Below are 19,206 nucleotides of genomic sequence, written 5' to 3'. Positions count from 1 at the left end.
TAAAGGAATCAGCTTTATTTAGGAGGGAAAAAAAATTGTGATCCTGCCACGTGAAGTTTTCAATGAACGCATGACCATTTAGTTTCTCATTTCTAGGCTGTGGCATGAAAAAGAAAGGCTATTATCTTGAAACTAGGCTGCGCATTTGGACTAATAAATGATGTTGCCCCCCTCCTTTTGCACTTAATATATACTAGACCACGTTGTTTGTTTAAGTGGATGTATTGTATCTTTCGAACTATAGGTTTTTCAAGAATAGGATTGTGTTATGTACTTAAAATTAAAATAAAATTAAATTTAAAATTAAAATTAAAATTAAAATTTTGTATCCTCAGTATTTTTAATATACATTATATATAACAGTTACCAAACAACACAAGTGAAAGCTTTTTACCAATATTTAGATGACTCCCCAGTGTTTAACAATTGAAATGAAAATTAATTTGCATCTTTATCCTCCTCCATACTTTTTTCCCTCAGTCATTTTGCTTTCCCTATCCTTCTTCCTTTTTTTTTTAATGACTTTATTTATTTATTTGACAGACAGAGATGACAAGTAGGCAGAGAGGCAGGCAGAGAGAGAGGAAGGGAAGCAGGCTCCCTGCTGAGCAGAGAGCTGATGCGGGTCATGATCCCAGGATCCTGGGAGCATGACCTGAGCCGAAGGCAGCGGCTTTAACCCACTGAGCCACCCAGGCGCCCTCCCTATCCTTCTTCCTTAATACATCCTTCTATTCTTTGTCCTTTTATTTTTGCTAAATTTGGGCCTTAGGAACCAGAAAGAAACAGTTTGAATCCTGGCTTTGTCACTTACTGGCTGTGTGATTTTGGGCAAAAGACTTAGTCACTCTAGTCTCCAATTCCCGCATATGTAAAAAGGGGCTAATAAGAGATCTCAAAATCATTGTGAGGAGTAGATGAAATAATACATTGAGTCTCAACCCTCTTAGAACAAATGTTGTAATTTTATTATAAATTTTTGCAATGCTTCCTTTGCTATCCTGAAATAAAATTCATAAATAACATACCCTATATACACACACACTAAAAATCCAAAATGCCCATATGTGAAATAAATAAGATATAAAAGCAAAGTAATTTATAATAAAAAACTTTATAAATACTCAGGCACAACTATACTAGACAATATAATGAAGTGGCCTAGAGTTAACACCTACATTTTTCACCATATGTGTGACAGGTACAAATGCAGACCAATGCAAGTGTGTTATATGAGTAATTCAAGCATCACAGAGCACAAAATAAAGTGCAGCCTTCCCTCGGTTTACATAATAGTTGCATTTCTGGAAAGTTATATGAAAACTATGCCAAACACACTCTGTAAGGAAAATGAAGTCAGATTCTAGGCTCAGATAATTAAAAAGAGGTTTGCATTAGTGAGCCTCGTGAAACCCATGGGGGGTACAGGACAATTCTTCCTTTTGCAGACCTGCTCCATGCATTGCAAGATGTCAAGCACAAGGCATCTTTGGTCCCCACCTTTGTTGTTTTTTCCAGCATCAACAACCAATTCTCCCAACACCAACTGGGTATCTAACAATTCTGTTCAATTCTGATGCTATCTAGAGTTAGTGCAGAACCCAAGGTCATGGACTCATTCCTGCAAGATTCCCCCACTTCAGACACCAGTTGCAAATGGAATGCCCAAACCTCCCCACACTTGGGGAGTCCTCACCATCTCCCCACTCCAGGTTCAATAATTTGCTAGAATGACTCACAGAACTCAGGAAAGTACTATCCTTACCATTACAGATTTGTTATAAAAGATACAATTTAGAAACGGAAGAGATGCATATGGCAAGATCTGGGGTAGAGGGAGGTCCAGAGCTTCCTGACCTCTCTACTGCTCTTCTGGGATGGAGATATGTTCACCCATTTGGAAGCTCTCCAAACCCCATTGTTTAGGGTTTTCTTGTGGAGGTTTTATTATGTGAACATGGTTAATTTAATCATTGGCCTTTGGTGATTGACCTCAATCTCCAGCCCTTCTCTCCATCCCAGAGGCAGGGGTGGAGGAGGGCAGTGTATAAAGTTCCAACCGTCTAATCCATGGCAGATCTTTCTGGTGATCGCCTCTCATCCTGAAGGTATCTAGGGCCCCCATGACCACCCCATCATCCCATATCATTCCCCACTCCTTGCTTAATAACCATCTCATTAGAAGACAAAAACACTCTTATCGCTCAAGAGATTCCAAGTATTTTAGGGGCTCTGTGCCAGAAAACATGGGCAAGTATTTGTTTTTTTTATTATACCACACCACTCGATAAATGTTAGTAGTACTCTTAAATAATTATAGCAACAAAAAATGGCTCCACAAATTTTCCAAATGCCACTTGAGGGTGGTATCCCTTTGACTAAGGACCATTGAAATAATATATCTCTAAGTAGCTAATGTAGCACCCAGACTGTAGTAGATGTGCAATCAAAGTTAGCTGCCTTTTATTTGTCACTGCTACCCTTTTTCCCCCTCTATCAGTTGCATGTGCTCTGAGGCACTCAGGAATTGCAAAAGGGTGGTGTGAGGACTATGTCCAAATCACCCCCTTGGGAATAAGGTAACGAGGAAAAACAAACATCAGTGAAGTAGAAGAAAATCCATTCCCATCCATGGGGTCCTCAGACAATTTTTTTCTTTTCTTTTCTTTTCTTTTCTTTTCTTTTTTTTTTTTAAACTTTTTTCTTTTTTTGTCCTGCAAGACATCTGTACTCTATAAGGACACACATCCACCTAATTAACTTAGTGGTAGATGGGAACTTCATCATGTTAAAATAATTTAGAAGCAGCTGCCAAAGGATTAGGGGAATAGTCTTGGTTGTGTTTGCTTTGAATGGTACTGAAAACAAAGGTGACATCAGACTTCCCTATGGGCGTCTGTTTCATTTCACAGGGAAACTGAAAAGGAATTGCCTGTTAGGGCAAGAGCACATTTGGCAGCAGAATTCCAATGAGTACCTTTGTGGTACTGACGATAACCAGTGTCAGCTGAAGATTCCTGGTTCTCTGGAACATATGTCCTTTGGGAATGACCACAAAACTTTGAACTTGGATCTGGGGGCAGGAAAAGGTTTTGGAGAGATAAGGTGATAATGAATTGGGTTAATTGGGATCCTTTCTGGAACTCATTTTGATGGTCTTATCTGTCAGGTCAGTGTGTCTTATGGATGTTAACTCTTTCATCCTCATTGTCTCTGAATGCATTATAGAACAGAGACATGATAGCATTTCAAAAGATAAGGTATTTCAGAAAGCAAAGAGAACAATTTTGATGAACATACAAGTAAATAGGAGAAAATCTTTTAGATTCTGTGCTTTTATAAAACTGGTAGAATCTTGATGAGCTGATGCTGGCAACAAAACATCAGATAGCTCTTTTGACATTTTCATTAAATTATCACTCAGAATTAGATGTATTATGAATACTACTGCTACTACTAACAAATGATTCCTTAGTATCAGCACTGAAATAAGCGTTTCAAATCCTTTTAAAAGCACAAGATAGGATTTACCATCCCATTTTACAGAAGAGAAAAACTAAGCTCTGAGAGGTTAAATACTTTGCCAAAGTTCTCACGCTAAAAAGATGAAAGTGAATGAGGTGGTATAAAGCCCACCTGAACGCAGAGCCATTAAGCTTTCTACTTCCTTACTCTCTCTCAGGTTTAAAATGCCCTAGAGTAAATTCTTTCTTTTCTTGGCACTGAAGCACAGTGTCCAAGTCTTTCAGTTAAGGAATAGGCATATGCTTAAAATGATATAATGAAATTCAGAGAAAAAAAAATTATAAAGTTGACTACATAAAGTTAACTAAAAATTTTGCAAGCAGAAATGTCTTCTAAAAAGGTAAAAAATAACCAAAACTGGAAAAAAATATTTTCCACATATTCACAAAGGGCTAATCCACTTAAGAACATAAATAACTCTTAAAAACTGAGGGATAAATGATCAAAAGCATGACACAGAAATGAGAAAAAGGCATGAAGACAACACACACACACAAAATATAAAATGGCTCTGAAACATATAAAAATACATTCAAACCACCAGCCATTATTAGCAAAATGCAAAGTGAATCAACATGCCACTTACTTTCCTTTTTTCACCTAGTAGATTGGCAAAAATTAACCCTCAGAAAGCACATTCTGTTGGCAAGACAATGGAGAAATAAACATTATTTTTTTAAAAAATATTTTGCTTATTTACATGACAGAGCAGAAACAGGGGAGTGGCAGGCAGAGGGAGAAGCAGGCTTCTCTTTGAGCAGGGAGCCTGATGCAGGGCTCAATCCCAGGACCCTGGGATCTTGACCTGAGCCCAAGGCAGACATTTAACCAGGTGAACCACCCAGGAGCCCCAGCATTCTTTTCGTTGTTGTTTTTTTAAAGTAAGTTCTAGGTCTAACACGGGGCTCAAATTCATTACCTAAGATCAAGAGTTGCGTGCTCTACAAATGGAGCCAGCCAGGCACCCTGAAACAAACATTCTTATATATTACTGATGAAAATGCAAATTGGCCTGACCATTCTTGAGGATAATCTGGCAATGCCTAACAAAACTACATATTCACTTACTTTTTGTTGCAATGATTTCACTTCTAGGAATCTCTGCCGAAGATATATGTCCAATAATATGTAAACTCATATGCACAAGTTTATTCATTTCAACATTAGTTGTACTTGCAGCATATTAGAAAGAACTTAAATACTCACACTTAGAGAAGTAGTTGAATGAACTATGGCATAGTCACTCAATGAAGTACTATATAACTAAAAGAATTAGAGTGATTTCTGGGATATGGTGCTAAATGAAAAAAAGCAAAGTGTAAAGGATATTTATAGCATGTTAACTCTCATGTAAGAAAGAAGGAGATATAAAAAAATATATAGGTATCTGCTCATTTGTGCAAAAGAAATGCAGAAAGGAAAAACTAAAAACTAATTGAATTAGTTCCTGAGAGGTGGTGGGTGGGAATGGGATGGAAAGAATGGGGGAACAGGATAAGGGTAGTAAGTATCAGGGAGTGTGACACTTCTTTGAGTATATTTTTTAAAAGGTTTATTTATTTCTTTTAGAGAAGGAGTGTGGGGAGAGGGGCAAAAGGAGCGGGAGGGAGAGTCTTAAGCAGACTCTGCCCTGAGCTCAAAGTCCAACATGCGGATGTCGATCTCTTGACCCTGAAGTTAGGAGCTGAGTGGAAACCAAGAGTCAGAAGTTCCTTCTGTGCCACCCAGACACTCTGAGTGTATTTTTAATGCATAACTCTGACTCTTAGGTATATTTTGCATACCCCCCAAGATAAATTTATAAAGTTTAAATCAACCAGTATATGAGGAGATCCCCAATGGAATACAAACAATAAAAATGAGCCTGAGAAATTAAAGATACTCCAGAAAGGAGTAGAACTAACTCCAAAAGGAGGAGAACTAGCCTACGTCACATTGGGAAGGAGTACTTATGATTCAGCTAAAGACCAAAATAATTTTGTATGAATACTGTACTCCAGTTGGTGAGTTTATTTTTTTCACAGGGTATGGGCTAGAAATTCTGAAACGTTTTGTGTGTTCTAGGAGTGAACAAACACATGTATTGTGGATAATGAAAGCCAGGTTTCTCACTGTCAGAGAAAGGGGTTACAAATAATGAAAGTGGGGAGACTAGAATTAATACTGTAGAGTTTGATTGGAGTCAGAGGTATTACCTACGTGAAGTCAGTGATAGACAGGTAGAGGGGGTAGATATGAAAATAAAGATAGCTTTGAATGCATGTGTGAGTATACTTTGTGTATTTCCAAGCCCTGTCCACTTGGGAGGGCCTGGAAACAATGATTCCCTGGTAGCAATGGACACATCTTGTGCACACATCTTGGTTTCTCTTGGAGAAATGTTTGATTCCAGGGCTGAGGAGAGGAAAGCACAAGATGATTCTGGAATATTTTCTATGCCAAAAAACAAGGAAGTGCTGAAAAAAAGGATAGGGACATGTTAAAAGCACACTGGAGTGAATTTGAAGGGGCTCTGAATGATCACACAGGGGATGGTTTCAGAAACCAAAATCATGGGGGCGCCTGGGTGGCTCAGTGGGTTAAGCCGCTGCCTTCGGCTCAGGTCATGATCTCAGGGTCCTGGGATCGAGTCCCACATCGGGCTCTCTGCTCGGCAAGAAGCCTGCTTCCCTCTCTCTCTCTCTCTGCCTTCCTCTCCGTCTACTTGTGATCTCTCTCTGTCAGATAAATAAATAAAATCTTAAAAAAAAAAAAAAAAGAAACCAAAATCATTATTGATAACCCATGAATAAAATAAATAACCATTAGTCCACATTTACATAAAAATATTTGAATAACTAAATAAATGGAAGCAAAGGGGCAACTCTTTCTTATAGTAGATTTCTAATTAATAAATGTAGAATGATATTAGGAAACAAAACAGTAATAACTTTTATAGTTAAGAATCATTATGATACTAAAATTAGTAGGTGAAAGTATGATAATTTGCATCATCTCAAAATAGTTCCCAAAAGATACTTATTAAGTGATCAAAGTTAATGAAACCAGTAATAAAATATACTGACATTATGTAATTCCTCATATGATGCACTGAGAAGGGTATAACACGAATTCTGTGACATTTTTGCAAAAATGTCAAAAATGCATGAAACTAGCTTAAGAACACCTCAGACAAATTCAAGTTGAGGAACATTCTTCAAATAAGTAGTCAGGTCTATTTAGAAGTATTTAGGTCATGAAAGACAATAAAAAAACCTGAGAAACTGTCAGAGAATGTAAGAGAGTAAGGAGACATGACAACTGAACACAATGTGGGAACTTGGGTTGGATTGTGAACCTGAGAGAAGGTTAATAGTGGGGAAACTGGTGAAATTCACGGGAGCATTTCATCAGCGCTAAGCTCCTGGGTTCAGTCATTGTGTGGTTTTGTAAGATGCCAATACAAGGGGAAGTACTCTTAGTAACGAGTGTATGAAAACTTCCTAAACTGTTTTTTGCAATTTTATAAGTGTCTTAGTCCATTTGGGTTGCTATAACAAAATACCATCAACTGGGTGGCTTATAAACAACAGATATTTATTTCTCATATGTGCTGGAGGTTGAGAAAACCAAGGACAAGGCATTGGCAGATTTGGAGCTGGTGAGAGCCCACTTCCTGGTTCATAGTCATCTGTCTTCTTGCTATGTCCTCACATGGAGGAAGGAGTAAGTGTTCTCTTTGGGGTCTCTTTTATAAGAGCACTGATTCCATTCCTGAGGGTTCCATTCTCATGACCTAATCACCTTCTAATAGCTCTATTTCCAAATAGCATTACAGTAAGAGGTAAGTTTCAACATATGAATTTGGGGAGGATAAATTCAGCCTATAGCAGTAACTCAAATTATTTCAAAATAAAAGTTTAAAAATATATAATATTTTCCTTGTAACAAAATTCATGCCTGTTTATTATAGAAAATGGAGAAAATTTAGAAGAGACAAAGAAAAAAACACAACCATCAGTAATTTCATTACCAAGAGATCAAATCTATTATTATTTTGGTATAATTGTACACGTACTCATTTTATTTCCAAAATTACATTAATCAAATATTCATTGTTATGTAACCTGGTTTTTTTTTTTCACCCAATGATATATCAACAGTACTTATCCCATAGAATTAATCTTCTTTAACATTGTCTTGAATACTGGTGAAGTATTCCTTAATACAGATATGTCAACTAATTTAATCTAGTATTTCCTGAAATATATTTTAAAATAATAGTAATAAATAATACTTAAATTATTATTATATTATTATAATTAAATATTAAATTAATAATAATAAAAACAATATTTTGCAGAGCCCTATTTCTGGAATGTATCAAGAAGTGTTATGTATAAAGGAGTTCCATAGCCACATAAATCTGAGAAACACTGGGGATGCCTGGGTGGCTCAGTTGGTTAAGCCTCTGTGTTTGGCTCAGGTCATGATCTCAGGGTCTTGGGATCGAGCCCTGCATCTGGCTCTCTGCTCAGCAGGGAGCCTGCTTTCCCCCTGTCTCTCAGCCTACTTGTGATCTCTCTCATTCTGTCAAATAAATAAATAAAATCTTTTTAAAAAATAAATTTAAGAAACACTAAGTTCAACATGATTAAATAGATTTCTTTAGTGTAGGAGTTCTTTAAAAAAGATTTATCCAGTGTGTTTTGTGACTCCTCAAAAAGGATATCATATGTGTTTCCCAAACTCATTTAATCACCCAATCCTGTGTATGTGTGTTTGGATAATATTAGGAGACCAGTTTCCACAGAACAGTTTGGGAGATTACGAGCTCTTTTCGATTATTTTCAATTTTTCACCATTATAAATAAAGCTGCTGTGACTATCTTGGCATATAAACCTTGCCATATAAATCTCTGATTCCCTCCTGATCAAATCTTAAGTACAATTACTGGTTATAATCTACATAGTTTTTAGAGCATTTTGATACCCAATAGCCAAATCGTACTTGTGAAAGCATGACTCCCACCAGCAGTGTGAAAAAGGAGAGAGGAATTTGCTGGCAAGAAGATAGATTTCAGATGTTGGAGGAGAGGACTGTGAGCCTGAGTTTTATCAGAGGCACTAGTAGAGTGCTAGGTTCATTTTTCTGGACTTTTTTTAGAAGTTCAAAAAGGCATTTCAATTTTGAACTGGACCAGACTCTTAAAATTTTGTTATGAGAGAGTTCAGTACTGGCACAGTGATAGTTATGTAGTAGTGGCTGGACCTGGCTTAGTCTTTGCCAAGTTATAGCTACCAAAAGATTTATCTATTTGTTGCGGGGGCGGGGGGAGAGTATGGGGAGGAGGGACAGAGGGAGAGGGACAGGGAGAGAGAGAATCTCAAGCAGACTCCCTGTCAAACAACCTGAGATCATAACCTGAGCCAGAATCAAGAGTCAGACGCTCAACCTACTGAGCCACCCAGGAATCCCTCCTTCTAATGTTTTAAAACAGTTTGATTCTATTAGATCAGAGAGTTCCTACACGTATTCAGAATCAAGACTGCTGTCAATTCAGCTGTTATTTGGAACCCCGAGGGACAAAGGGGATAGAGGCATGGCTATCCTTCTTAACATGGACACTCAATATTGAAAGACCATCTGTCCTAACTGCTAGCCTAACCAGAGGCAAGTGAGGACCCAGAACCTATAAGAGTCTAACTGATCTCAATGCCTGGCCCAGAGGGGATAGTGAGGTTTTTGTTGTTGTTGATTTTGTTTTAGGGATGAGACATTTTTTACCTTACCTTTGGCTATATAGGTTAACCCAAGAAATCAAGGAACACTGAACTAAATTTTTAAATTAAATTCGTGAAAGTAAAAAGGATATAATGGTAGTGTGTCTCTGGGCCATAATTGTATATGGAACCTGGCACCAGTCTGGTTTTCAAGAACAAGGGGCCTTTGTTAAATTATATGAAGACCACAGGGAGGCAGCGTGGTACAAGGCAAGGAACCACCCTGCAAATGCAGAAGCCAGGGCTTTTCTTTGGTCTCTTCCACTGTGTTGACCTATTAACCAGCTGTGTGGCCTCAGGCAAATTACTTAACCCCTCTGGGCCTCATATTACTCCATCTCAAACCAGGTGTTGGATTACTTGGATTTGCATATCCAGATTTTGACAAAAACTCAAATTATTATAGTTCTAATATAGAACTTAATTTACACTTACCACTATTGCTTTATGGCATACCAATGAGTTGGGCAGCAGCATAGATCACTTGTTTTCCCTTGAGAGAACATATCAGACACTGCATGGCTTCCTTTCAGACCTTCCAAACCAAGCTCTTTCTAGCCTCAGGGCCTTTGTACTTGCTACTGCAAAATGTTTCCTTTGAGCCACAGCTAACTGGTTCTCATTTCTCTCATCTCAGGTAAAATCTCCCCAAGGAGGCACCACCAGGCCAACCATCAATTACTCTATCCCACTATCATTCTACTTTAATTGTTTCATAACATGTGAAATGATTAGACTCACAGATTTATTCACCTACCTATTGTCTGTTTCCCTCTGCAGATGATAAGATCCACAAAAGATAGACATTGAAGCCTTGTTCAAACCGTGCCTAGAACATGGCCCAACATTAAAAATGCCCCAAGACAGGAAAGAACTTAGTGGGCTGAAAATTAGAAAGGAAGCCATGTGGCTGGAGCTTTTACGGTGAGGAGAAAAGCCATAGGAGGTGATGTCAGAGAGGTTAGACAGGTTTAGACCACATAGGTCTTATTGGCACAGTGATAGTTGAGAACGGTCCTGTTATTGGGAAACCACTGAAGCTCCTTAACCATACACACTTCTAAAAAGTGAATCATTTGCCAGTATCTATACTTTACCTATTATTAGTAATCAACTACCTGAGACATGCTTCATAGTTGATCACCACCATCCTAGTGTCACGACTTTAGAGCTTTACATGATGACCTCAAAGGCAGGGCATCTCTCAAACCAGCTCTAGGGAGGGCTTTCAGACAGTTTGGGAGTCCTCAAAGTGAAATGAAGAAATTTGCTTATAAGAGTAAGCATGACTGTGTGCTTCTGGGGAGAGTGTCCACTGGTCTCAGCATATTCTCAGTGGGGCCCTATAACCTCTAAATTTAAGAATTATCGATCCCGGGGCACCTGGGTGGCTCAGTGGATTAAGCCGCTGCCTTCGGCTCAGGTCATGATCTCAGGGTCCTGGGATCGAGTCCCGCATCGGGCTCTCTGCTCAGCAGGGTGCCTGCTTCCCTCTCTCTCTCTCTCTGCCTGCCTCTCTGTCTACTTGTGATCTCTCTCTGTCAAATAAATAAAAATTAAAAAAAAATCTTTAAAAAAAGAATTATCGATCCCTTCTCTTAGCTTTTTCTGAACACCTTGACCCTTACAGCACCTTGTTCGAGGCTGATGAATATGCTTGCTGTCCATTTAAATCACAACTTAAATTTGTGAACTCTACGTTTATCAATAAACAGGCAGGGAAGTAAATATGGGAAACATTTACTTTTTAAAAAGATCAATTAGCAAATGACAGCACATGATAAATTGGTGCCCATGTATTAAGTAACCTGAGTGCAGGTGGCAAGGGCTGATTTTCTTCCCAATGACAGTGGCTAAAATATCCATATAAGATGATCTTTAAATATTTGACTGTTGCCTTAAAATAGCTACCCTGGTTTTTTTTTTTTTTTTTAAAGAACATAATTTAAAAACCCTTAGCTTATTTTTAATTTATAGTCCTTGAAAAAAAAATAAGTGCCTGGCCCAATCATTTATATGCCTGGGCAAAAGCAATACATCTATATAAAAGTACAGTGATATATTTCTGTTGCTGGTTTAATGTGCTGCTCCTCGCCCTGTATGTTCTGATTCATTGGAGAGTAGCAATCATGTCGACAGGCGCTGTTCTTCAGTTCCCATCAGCGACAACTAAAGGCCAATTCAAGGTTGTGGTGGGGTCATGAATCTCACACAGTCGCTGATAGAACAATTTCCCTTCCACACAGCATTGCCAGTGGGACACACTGGGAATAGCCAGGGAGGCTGGCTCGGTGTATCTCTATCTTCCTGCTTTTCCTTTTTGTTTCTGAGGTACTGTCTGCGTTGTGTACCAACCCAGTGCCATTAGGGAATAGAGGGCCAGTCCCTGGAAAATTGATAAGGGAGAAAATTTCTGATGCCTCAAGAATTTGGGGGGAAAAAAAATCCTGTGCAAACAAGTCATCTAACAATGCATTACAGAGGGGTCAAGAGCAGAGAGAACAGAAGGAAAGGCAGAAGTAAAGGCCTGCTGGTTGGAAACAAGAGAGGTCTCAGGGCTTTACAAAGAAAATGTTTACATTCCAGAGACTCCGTGGGTTAATTAAATAACTGAGGTGTCCATTCTTTTATTTCCTAAATAGTGTCTGAGTGAAGGATTATGCCACCTCTGTAGCCGCTTTGTCTGTGTTCCTTCTTTGTCCCAGGCGGCCCCTCAGGTTGACCAGAAAGCCAAGCCTTACCCTTGGCGGTCCACAGGGTGAAGGCAGGTTTGAATGAAAACAACATCCAAAGACAGAGCATCTTGAATGGAGCTTTCATAGGTGGTTTCATAACTTCTATGGGCTATGCCTAAAGTTTCCTTCAAATGAAAGTGGTATGCGGGATGAGGATATGAACTAGGCTGGTTGTGGGATAAGTTTTCTTATGTGGTTGGTCCCAAGTCACAGTATCCAAAGAGCATGGAATCTGTGAGTCATTAACAGCATTTCATATAGAGGATTTAAACATAGACGTGGAACCCAGAGAGGGTACAGAGGTGTAAGAGTTGACTCAAAGATGGGCTGGTGAGTGTGAGTCTGAATTTGAAGCAGAGCCTGTTGGAGAGCAGAGCCCATTCATAGTCACCAGACTCATGGCTCCTGGTTTTAGATGTCCATACAAAGGAGCTTAACCATGCACATCCATCCTCCTGGTGTCCCTCAGGGCTCTGAATAGTACCTGTCCTGACAGCAGTCCTGGGGGAAACTAAGGGAGGGAATTCTTTGATCTAATGGGCTCAACTGTTTTTAAAACATTGGAAAACAAAATTTAAGACTAGCGAGTAAAATGTTTTGGGTAGCTATGCACTGGCAAAGATAGAGCTAGTTCCAGCTATCATAAAATAACTAACCATTACTTTCTTCATACAACAATGACAGCTACCTAAGAAGAACCATAATGAAAACTAATTAAACGCAATTAATAAATCCATATGCAAGAAAAACCCACCACACCAGGACTGAAGTTCACTTTAGGAACTGTTGTCTTATTTACCATTCTTTCTTTTCACAATAGAAAAAAAAAGCCTTACTTTAAAAAAAAATAAATTTTTCCCCATTATAAAATGAATACATTGTAATTATTGAACATTTCGGAAGTACTGGAAGAGAAAAGAAATAAATCAACCAGACGTACCACACTACTAATACTTCAGTGTATTTCTGCTTCACCTCTTTTGCGTAATTTTATAAAATTTTTGTCAGATTTTAAATAGTCCTTCTGCATACATGATTTTGAAAACTGATTTTTAAAATTTATCATTTCTATGTAAGCATTTTCCTATCTCCTTATAAACAGCTAATAAATATCATTTTAATGGCTGCTTAATGTTCCAACAAGTGAATATTCCAGAGTTTACTTAATGATACCTTTTTTTTTTTTTTACAAGACATTAGTTGGTTTTCATTTTTTTGGTATTACAAATAATGTCATGGTATATATTTGAGGACATTTTCTATGTTTCAGATTACTTCCTGAGCCAGATTTACAGAAGTAGGATTTCAGGGTCAAAAGATATGAAAACATTTGACACTCTTGAGAGACACTCTCCTCATACTACCTTATAAAGGAGTTGATGCCATTTTCACTGCCACTAGCAACTAATCGAGCAAAACAGCAAAGTGACTAAGAACAGTCTATGGGGTTAGACCAGGATTTCTCAACCTCAGCACAATTGACCTTTTGGGCAGGATGATTCTTTATGGTGGAGAGTTGGCCTGTGCTGTGTGGGATGTTTAGCAGCATCTTGGAGATCTACCCACTAGATGCCAGCAGCGATCTCCAGTTGTGACAATGATAGAGGTCTCCAGACTTTGCCAAATGTCCTGGGGAGAATGGCGGATGGGGTGGGTGATGCAAAATCTCCCTTGGTTGAAACCTATGTGTTAGACAAACTTCAACTTGCATTTGAGCTCTGGCTCATACTAATACATCAATGTGAGCAGATTACTTGATATCCTTGGCTTCTCATTTAGTCGCTGTAAACTAGAAATAATCACACTCAGCTTGGGGGTTGGTTGTGAAGATTAAGTAAGAGAACACATGTAAGGCATTTCACATAATGCTGGATACATGGTAAGAGCTCATAGCATTTACAATGAAGAGTATTATGTTGATGCTTCTACTGTCCCAGGAAAAGGCCTTTATTTGTGATTAAAGGAGAGATGGCTATCTCCCTTGGTAAATCACTGATATTCACTTATTCATTCCAAGTATTTATTGAGTCCTTACTACATGCCAGGCATTGTTCTTGGCACTAAGAACACAGCAGTAAATAAAACATTGTCCTTTCCACATTCAAGTGGGGAGACAGACTAAATAAGATTGAAAAAATGAATCATACGTTATGTTAGGAAAAGGGATAAGAATTGTTTGGGAGGTGGAGGAGGATAAAATTTTAGGTGAGACAGCTCAAGAAGTCACTATTGAGAAAGCAACAGTTGAGTTAAGACCCAGTTTCACCACATGTACACTGTAGTAACAGTAACCTAATCAGAGGGATTAGCAAGTGCAAAGGCCCTGATCAGGAACATGCCTAGAGTGTTCAAGGACTAACACATAGGCTTCTGTGCCTGGAGAAGGCTGGAGAAAGGATGAAGATGGTGTGTTAATGGTTGGCTGGCGCCTTGATGATGGGCGTTGAGTGAGATGAGAAGCCATTCGATATGATGGTTTCAAATCCTTTAAAATAATTTCTGATAAGAAATCATGAAAGAAGCAATAGGTAATGTAAGACTGTCTATCCAAGGGAGGCAGACTATAAGCTAAGAGTGGAGAAATGGGAAACCTGCTGCTTCTTATTGACAGGTCTTACCCAGCCAAGCTCTAGGTCTTAATCAACGTGGGAATTCCATTAGGGAATTAGGGAGATCTCCATTAGGGAGACATAAGTGGTTCAAGTTAATGAAGACAGCTTATTGCAAGCATCTGGCATCATCATCCAAAAAGATGAGCTTGTTTTATTCTGTGTGTGTGTATATGTGTGTGTGTGTGTGGTGTGTGATGTCCATTCCCATAGACATAAATTCTCTCCTAAGAATATGGAAGTCAACCCTCTTTCCTCTCTCTGTATCAGCAACAAGTCTTCTAAAGCATCCATGGGAGGTATGTCCATTTCTCTTTTTTCTTGAAATGATTGGAAAATAAAGTTTCAGAGTGAAGAACCGAGTCAATAACTAAAAAGAACAAAGTGGTATGGGGAGGGTTGAGGGCACTTAGTGTAGCTTGTTCTTATGGCTGTAGAGTGACTGGGCAATCACTGAAACAGATTTCCCCGTCTCTTGGGGGATTTGGAATGTTGACTTTCTTGGTAAGACTGTATCAGTAGAATGCATTTCTCTATCATGACTCAGATTTAAGGTGTATCCTTTACGCATGTCAACAAGCATAAACACATGTTTGAATGTCTTTTTTTCCTTAGTCCAAGTTGATATTAATCAGAATTCATTTCAGATAAAAATCTTAACATGCACTTGAACTCCAAGGTGAGAGTGCATTCCGTTCCATTCTCATTTTATGGAATAACTCTCTTGCCAGTTCTAGCTTGGCACCTTGACTCTTTTACCAAAGATGGTTCGCAGAGTGAGGAACATCTCAGGCCACCCCTCCCCACACCCCCTGGCTTGAAGGAAAGAGGGATCAATTCCTTGGTGTTGCATAAGGTTTGTAGCATTTGAAGCAATTATGTGAATTTCGAACTTTTAAAACATCTCTTTATATTCTGAAAAGTGAAATAGTTGAATTCAATTCTACCTCCTGCTATTCATTTCAAGATTGTCACAGCAGGGTTTGCTGAAGGACCAAAGACAACTATGAACCCCTTAAAAGGCAGTTTTCTTGTGCAAACATCACATATGCAGATTGTTTGGGACTGCATTTATTCATTTCCCTGCATTCATTGCCATACTTCATCTTGGATTAATTTCTTGTCAATCCCAACACATCGCTTTGTGAACACAATCCCAAAATGGGAATTGAGTCATTGCCTCTGGCCCAGAGAGCAGCTTGTATCTATCTACTTGGAATGGCAACGATCTGTGGTCGCTTGATCCAGTCATCTGTTCCTTAGTTAGTGGCCCTCTGGCAGAGGCACCTGAGCTGTTGGGTGCCACCAGCCTGCCTGATGACTTTTAAGTCTTTCCTCCTCACTAATCAACCTACCTTATCAAAATCTTGAACCTCGAATGTGAAGAAGAGCTGGCTGTTTGTGTAGCCATAAATGCTTCTTCCGAACTGAACAATTCCCACCCTTGTATTAGGCAGGTCTAAATGGCTACTCTTTTGTTTCACTGCTGCTCTGTGAAGTGGGACAGGAATACAGGTGATTTCAGTGGCTTCAGGGAACATCCAAAACAGTAGCGGGGTCATCCTTTGGTTTCACAGTATAGGGCTGGTTTTTGATCATCTGCAGGGCCAGACCAGACCTCAGGACCAGGAATGGAGTTGTGGCAAATGGCATAAAAGGGTCCCTGAAACAAGAATAGGCAGATATGGGTTCAGCTGGCTCCTGCTTCATTAGATAGAGCTACCCTCGTGGGTGCAGAAATATTAGACTTGAACCAACTGAAAAACCTATCTATGCTATTTGTTTAGTATTATCTAATTAGACAATCTTTACTTCTAGTATAGATCAAAAAACAATCTATTCTAATTTGTTGAATTCTGAAAGGAAAAAAAATGGAATTCCAAATATTTTGTACTGCTGAAATCATGAGCCGAATCATCACCACCAAGCCTGCCCACCTTAGCAAACACACACTCTAGGAGGGCAGAGAGGGTACAGGATTGAATCAGTGAATGAGAACCAACTGATAAAAATAAGGACCAAAGCATAAAAAACAAATATCAGATAATTCTGTGCAGTAAACCTGACTAAAGCAGAATGATATCAATCCTCCTTTTCTCAATCAAAACTAGTCATTTTGGTAAATAAAATGAAATGATTTGGGGAAATGTAAGTCACTTTAGTGGAAATACAATATTCCTGTTCAAGAGTAATTCACATATAATCAGGTACGTGAGAGACAGTTGGGTTCAAAATGTCCTTTTAATTTGTAACAAATGAAGCATTATAATGAGAGTAGTGTCTAAACAGTTTTCCTGTTCTTGTGGTCCACACCAAAGAAGATGAATAGCCTGACTTAGCTACAGAGAAGCAGGCTCCAAAAACAGGGAAGTGAATGTGTCCTTCCTCTGGGAAAATGTTGGGAACCAAGAGGGCTTGTAAACATCAAGGGACAGGTGTATCTTTTTTTGCTCTTCACAGTTGAGGATCTGGAACATTCCAAGCTATCTCCAAAATTGGCAGCAAAAAAGGTTAACCAGCTGTAAAAGAATGGAAAAGGCATATCTAAAGGGGAAAACTCTTTCATGCCCTAAGGATTCTTTGGGCTCTTGTGAGAGACTGTGTCCACCTCGCCCTCTCCTAGCCGGAGGGAAGGCCGCTGCTAGCCAGTGCTGGGGCTTAGAAGTAGGTCCATCGCTGCTTCTCACCTTGTTTTCTAAACAAGTCCAAGTCAGAGACAGATCAAGATTGAGCTCAAATAGAGGATTTTTAGGTACGGGGGTAAACTCGAAATTTTCTGATTAGATAAATGAGAGCTAAGGCAAGAGAGTGCTAATGAAAGATTCCAGGCAAAAACATCAGGGCCTGTTGCCAGCTCACAGGCTGAGCTTGGCAGACAGACAGTGGAGCACTGACAGAGTTTCTCTGTGCATTTTAGAAGAAGGCAAAATGGATCTAAATGCAGCGAACCTATTGATTTATTCTCTTTGTACTGGACATGGCTTTTTATTAAAGAAAGCAGATATTCAATAGTGTTAACTAGTAATGGGAATTGACTTTTCACTAATTGCACAGACCTTGGCATTAATACACTTTAATGGAACCTGGGCTCTGCGTCCCTCAGATCAATCCTGAAGTTTTTCTCTAACTCTTTCTGGTCAAAGGACATGAACAGCATTGTAACTGAGGGAGACCTTTTTAAATCTTTCTTTCTTTTTTCTTTTTCTTTTTTTTTTTTTTTTTAATTCATGGGATGAATAGGCTGAGGGACTTCCTTTTATTCCAGAGGACTAGAGAAAGGGATAGTTCGTAGAAAATATATAGAAACTCTGTAGTCTGAACTGATTACGGAGTTTGGTGTCAGCTGTTTAGAATTCAGTTATGAATGCTGAAAAAGAGTTTGGCTCCCCACGCACCTGGCTGGGTCCTACCCTTGCTGGATTCTCTGAGTCAGAAGACTCATCACTTATTTATCACTCATTGTTGGATTTATTAAAAGTAAATAGAATCCCTGACAGATGCTGAGTTCACACACAGACCTGGAACCAGGGATGTTAGAATATACGTTGCTCTCACGAACCTCTAATAGAATCTGACCTCACCCAGAGGCAAAAGAACAGGGAATACCAGATCCCGCCAGGAAGGAGACCATTCCTAAAATTCCCATGATGGCAGATGTCCCATTTTCTAGGATTCATTGCTAGATTCTTCCTCTGGCCAGGCAGGGCAAAGATGACCTTCCAAGACAATGATGTTTCAAATCCAAACCATGAGACTGGAAGGTTCTCGAAGAGAATGTTTGTATCTTATTCATCTTTGAATACAATGCCTAGAGTCAGAGTGGCAAACCCATTTAATTCATGGCTTTACCTCCTTCTAGTTCTGTGGCATTAAGTGAACCAAGCTCTTTGATCTGCTATGTCTTTATCTAACTGGAAGAGAAAAAGGGGGGGGTAGTAATTGAAACACATGCTTTGCAGAGTTGTTGTGAGATTAAGTAAGGTATTATATGTAAAGCTGTTACTCATTACATTCGAAGCTCATTTTTTAGCTCATTGAGGGCACATAGTAAGCTCCTGTGAGTGACAGTTATGACTTCATCATCTTCGAATCCTTTGAATTCGACATTGCACATGTGGTAAATGTAAGCTCAGTGAATGGCTTCATTCTTTGCTTTGCCTACTTTTATGCCTGCTCTGTGCCAGTCAGTGTCCTGCAATGTACAGACACATTCCCTGGCTTCATGGAGCTTACAGTTTGGTGGGGATACAGGCAATAAGCAAATAAATGAGTGATGACTGAGTTCACAATTTAGGATAATGATAAGTGCCCTGAAGGAAGTTAAGCAAGATAAAGGGGTAGGAAATGACTGTGTCTGTGACAGGAAAGAGGATGGGGAAGGTGGAGAAGGGCAGGAAGGCTGGGGAGACAAATGAATAAAAGGACAGAGGTTTCCTCAAGCACCTGTAAATGCACCTTTCCCAGCCTGTTTTAATTCCTTTCACCAGGTCCTAATTCAGTAACTTCTCTGATGGATCTTTGTGCTATAGAGTTTATCACTGTGTAGTGAGGTGACATAACTCCCATTATCCAAA

The sequence above is a fragment of the Lutra lutra genome, chromosome 10 (genome assembly GCF_902655055.1).
Source record: "Lutra lutra chromosome 10, mLutLut1.2, whole genome shotgun sequence".
Lineage (NCBI taxonomy): Eukaryota > Metazoa > Chordata > Mammalia > Carnivora > Mustelidae > Lutra > Lutra lutra.
Note: the sequence above shows the minus strand (reverse complement) of the source record.